The sequence below is a fragment of the Athene cunicularia genome (genome assembly GCF_003259725.1).
Source record: "Athene cunicularia isolate RWA chromosome 11 unlocalized genomic scaffold, athCun1 chr11_part1, whole genome shotgun sequence".
Lineage (NCBI taxonomy): Eukaryota > Metazoa > Chordata > Aves > Strigiformes > Strigidae > Athene > Athene cunicularia.
In genome coordinates, this window is record NW_020799113.1 from 13,808,076 (window position 1) to 13,814,004 (window position 5,929).

Sequence of the window (5,929 nt, forward strand, 5' to 3'; positions counted from 1 at the left end):
GAAAAAAAAAAAAAAAAAGATGGGGGGGAGCACCAGAACTGAATCCTTCTCCGTTATTACTGACAACTAATAATTGATCACTGCTCACAAACACAAGCTTTTAGCCGCATAATTGAATCGTAAGCAACACACGTTGAACCACGTTGAACCACCAAAGGAAAAGGGGGAAAAAAAAATAGAGGGAAAGAGCCTCTCCCTCTCTCTCCCCAAATCCCAGAGAAACGCAGTAGTGGGGAACTCCCCCGTCCCCGAAATGAAAATGAATATGACTAACGCCATAACCGGCCAAGGTGGGATTATTTAATTCGATTCTTTCTTTACACATTTGCTGCCTTTTGTTTGACCTGATGGCTGGCAAATTTTTACACCTAGCTGTCCCTTTTGAGTTTATTGATGAAGGTGCTTCTGAAATGATTATCAAGAGATTTACAGCCATCACTACCCACCTACGGGAAAAGTAGTAAAATCAATCCCTCAATCAATCAGACCCCTCTGTGCATATCTTTTTAATCCGTTCTTTTAGCTCTTTTATTACAACACGAGCATTAAATATGTTTGTTTCAAATTTAACACGAATGCCTCCGAAGAACTCTGTCAATTTAGACATAAATCATGAAGTAAACAAGCTGGATGGAAAATCCTCTTTCTCGGGCAACAGTTAAAAACCAAGGAATAAAAAAATGCCAGCAATATCCCTTATCAGTGTATAGGCAACTATTCTGTACGAACACAAAGCAGAAAAAAACCCATACAGAAAGATAAATATGCAGTACTGCAAAAGACTTCCATGCACTTTTGCATCACTACACAGAGAATCTAGAGAGTGCTAGTAATTACAAATACTCTCACATCCTAAAGCCTATCATTATTTCCTCTATTTGATATCTTCTTTTTTTTTTTTTTCATAGCAGAATGTCTTATTTCCCATGTTAAAAAAATAAGCTTGTTTTTTTTACTAAATACCATACACTTCAGAAAATGTCTTGATTTCAAACATTACTGATCCCAAGTTATCACTCTATCCTTCATATACCTTTTTTAGTTTAAAAAAAATAAATTGGAGGGTATTTAAAGTAGGCTGCTTAGGTCAGAAATCTTTCCCACCAATTTGTTACACAGTGGTCACCATGTATGGACAGAATGAGTCTATTAGTTCTTTAGAGAACCAAGAATTTTATTTGATGCCACAGGGGAAGTTTAAGCTGCAAGCCAAATTGCCTTTACATCCCAGTTGTATTTTTTTTCTGTTTTGGTCTGTTTTGGGTTGGTGTTTTTTTTTTTTTTTTTTTGTATCATAGTGTATCACAGCCATATAAAGCCACCATGTCCCTCTACCAGAAAACCAGAAATTTAGAAATGAAGTGACAGATCTCCAGCCTTAGATACAAAATTTTAAGAACCATTCTGGGCTGCAAAGACATCTTCCAAAGACATATTGTGATGTCTCTCATTACACAAACAACTCTAGGTAGAACAAGAAAAAAAAAAAAAAACAAAACCCACCACACTGAAATATGTACATGTCAAAAGAAGAGCCATGAAAAAATACATCTGATATTGGATGATGACATATAACTAGCTACCAGTCAAGATTTCCTGCAAACATCTTACTTTAAGAAAAGTGCCTTTATACAGTAGGAAAACTTCACAGTCACAATTGCTGTGCACCTGGGTATCTATTCACTGGAGTCTTAGTGTCGATTTAAAAAAAATTCTCATAGCTATCATTGTTTTTATCCAAGTACTATTTAAAATAATATAAAATATGGAGGTGGGAGCCATTTAAAAGCAAATGAAGGAGTAGGACTGAGGTATGATTTTTCCAGGATATTTAAAGAAAAATATATGTTCTTAAAAAAGTGTTCCCTTAGGATTTACTTACCTTTGAAACAAAATTACACAAAAATTCTGCAGTCTGTCAGAATACAAATACAAGGCCAAAATTTCACCTGGTAATTTTCTCTGAAATAGCACCTACAGATGATTTTCTGTAAGGTAATCATCTAACAAAGTAAGACCTATTGTCACAGAAAGATTTTCACTGTCAAATCAGATTTACGGAGTGTGCATTTTTATTTACATTTTAAAGTTTCATTTTAATCTGGAGAATATGCAGTGATTACAGGATAAGCCTGTCTCAGACCTCAGGGGAAATGTAGCCTGTAGAATCCCAAATTTCTTGATTGATGAAATGAACCCCACAACCCCTCTCATTTTCATGACATATTTTTGATTCAAATACAGTGGAAGTATTTGTAAGTACATACATTTTGTTTGCATAATATTGAGGTGCCCTGATTAATGCATGGTGTTTACAACGTGAAAATTGTCATACTCTGCATCAACACCAGAAGCTGACTTGGCAGCCACTAGTTGAAATAAAGTAAATGTCTCATGAATATAATGTTCTCCTCTCCATGTCTGAGCTAAGCAGAGTCTTCACCATCCACTTTCTGCCCCCAGTTTGGGCCAGCCTGTTAATAGAACTGGGCTGCAATGGCAGCATGAAAAACGTATCCCTCTGAGTGGAACTGTGCTTGCTCACAGACTTGCACTCGCATTATCTGGGTCTTGTGGAGAGCCCATTTCCTCGTGGAGCAATCTGATCTCCCAGCCACGTTTTTGCAGTTTTCTTTGCGTTAGTGATCAGTTAATGTTCAGATGGCAACAACAGCCAGCACCTACCTCAAAAGGTAACTCCAGGAGTTTCTGATTTCTTAGAATAATTCTACAACAGCAAAGAGGGGGAAGAGTTGAGCACTGACCTGCCAGCCATCTCTTTCTGAACTATCAGCAGATACTTACATCAGTGACCCAGAGACACCTTTGACAACTACTGCTCCATAAACTCAAGGTCATACAGTTACCACCTAGAAAATGAAACTCACAATTTCCTTTCTTCCCCTAAGAAAAGCTCAGGTCACAAGATTCAAAGAGCAATCCCCAACAAGACATTTAAAGACCCTTCCTCACAAATCCAGAAACAAGATTTGTGTTTGGAAAAATTGTTTCCATACTTTACATGCTTTATACGGTAAGCTTGGACTTTCAGCCTGGCTGTACAAGCTATTTCTCAAATCTCACCCTGCGTTACACATTCCGTGGTTTTGTCCTTCTTCACAGAGATTCAAATTCCATCTCAAATGGAGCATCCAGGATTACAGAACACATATATTTGTGTGTTGTAAGCAGCTTTTTGCAGTCTAGCAGGCTCTCCCCAGGACTGTACACAATCATTAAGCTCATCTGAGCATGCTCCTGGCCACTGACACTCTAGAAGCACCACCTGAATAAAAATTTCAAGCCTGAATAAGTTTTCAATCATACTAAATGCATTTGGTGCAAAAATCATACGTGCAAAGACAAATGTTGCCCCAGTTTGTACTGGTTCATCATTACATCAGATATGTACTGCAACAGGTGGGGAAGAATCGTACTTGAATACAAGACAACATAATACAATTAGGAGGAACTTAATCAAACACCAGTGCTTATTCTATGTCCATTTGGAAAGCTCAGGAGTACAGAATCACAGAATTCTGTATACATCATATACTCACTTCTGAGACCATGAAAAGCCACTTTTCTTGTCCTCAGAAGTCTGCAGTGCAAGTGAGCAATCCTAAACACATTCTTGGTGAAATTCATCCCTGTGCAGAAGCAGAGCATTAACAGGACAACATGGGCAGTGTTTCACTCTCGGACTGCATATGAGCAAATTTCCATCGGGGCCAACTGTGTTGATCAAATATGCTGTTTCTGACCACCGTCTGCCACTGCCCCGTGCCTGGAAGACCCTGTCCCACCAGCTGAGCCGGGGCAATCGGAGGGTGGGTTCTCCCAGTCTGTGTTGTGCTAGCATCAGCAAAAACGTTTGCATGACATCTTCCACCAGCAAGGGATGGAAATCTCCTGCGTGGGGCAACAGTGCGTGGTATGGTAACTTCTTAGGCTGTTCCAGCTGTTTGCAAATAAAATATGCATCTAAGACCCCAGTCTATACAAAGTGATTTCTGACAGGAGCTGTATTTGTGTGAGTGCCAGATCAGGTCCATTACTAACTTCAGATGAGTGTAAACAACTGTTACATAGGAAAAAAGATCTAGAGAAGGTACCAGTGACAATGATTAGCATGTAAATACCATACCTCTTGGTAAGATGTCTCTTGTTCATATGTTTAGTTGACAGTTGCATACCTTTGCAATCCCCCACATTTTAGGGCTTGAAGTCACTTGCTCTATCTCTAAAGTTTACTCAACCTGGCTTCTTCTGCAGTTGAAGCAGCTTCCATTTTTATGCTGCACAAAAGCACAAGCAAAGCTGTAATACCTAAGAATAACAGTTTCATGAAAATATAGAGCCAAATAAATTATAAATGTATTAAGTGGAATTAAACAGGGGAGAATTACGGTTTGTTCTCTCTTCCCCTTCAGTATGTCCTCCCCAACACCATACATATAATCTCCCAACACAATAACGTTCCTGCACTCACTCTGTTCAAGCCACATCATTCACTTACTCTTTGTTTCACTCCTAGAATTTTCTAATAGCAAAATTCAATTTCAGCCAGTGCTGCTCTCCAAGGGCTGCCAGACCTGCTGCTCCTTTGCCCCACTGGTAATGGATTGCTCTGAAGGAGGATAAGACCTGCCTGTGTTCAGCGATGGGAGTCACACTGAGCAGAAGCAATTAGGTAAACTCAGTGCAAAGGTAAAAAGTGAGATGGACGTGAGCCTAATGGGGGAGAGATAGGTAAATCTACATTCAGGGCCAGCACTGCCACCGCCAGCCACACAGAGCACGCAGCTGCCTGGGGCTGCAAGATGTTTAGTAACACTTTCTTGTGCTAGTGACTGTGCCTTGTGAGGGGCCTATGTTTAACGTTTTGCCTAGAGCAACAAAATCCTGTAACTAGTGCTGGTTGCCATATTCAGGGAAGCCTGCAGGAATTGCTTGCTGGTGAGTGGGAAAGCACTCACTGCTTCTCTAAGCAGAACAGCTATGACATTTTAGGAGTACAGCTCCTTAAACCACCTGTTCAAATCTGCTAATCACAGGTAATCTTGGCTCTTCAAGGGGATTACTCGAAGACAACATAAATACTAAATAACCAGAGACAAGAACCATTACTGGTAATTTGCATCCATTTTTGGGATAACACATGATTATTTTTTCTTTTGCAATAATTTAACCAGTAACACACTACAGAAAGTTCTCATGGGATTGACTCTCCTTTCAGAAATGAACTGTAGAATATGCTCCGCATTTCTTATTATTCTGCTTCCTTATTGTCATTCTCATAAAATCAATCAAAGTGATAACTGGAATGTCTAGAAACAGCCAGAATTTAATCTGGAAGAATTATACACAAGTATATCAGCACTGGAAGTGTATCTGCTTAAAGGAGCTATGTATCACTACAGAGAATGCAATGTTCTATGCTTGAAGCATTGGCATATATCTACAAGTGTAGAAAGATGACACTATGGAATACTGCTTGGAAACATTCATGTTATAAAAGTAAAAATAAATATATGATGCAAAATTTGATATTAATTGAAAATACTTTCATTTTATGATAAACCATATTGTAGATGTTTACACTATATTCCATAAATATTAGCCACGAACCCTAATCTAACCCTGGATTTTGCTAGGCTCAAAACTGGGAAAATCCAGGTGCCTGCCCAAACCCTGTAGCCTGTAGACTTACAGTCCCAGTCCCCGTTTAGGTCAGGAAATCCTCAGCGGTGGGGCCACACGGCCAAGGACCAGGGACAAAACTGTCTTGGAGGCACTTGGCCTCAGTGCTCCAGTGCTCCTGTTTGCCTGTGGCTATCTTATGCTTTCAGGATGTCCAGGAGGTCTGTGTGTAAATCTTGTTATCACCTTAGAAGAATACTAAGGAAATTTTGTAAAGTTTTCCTTA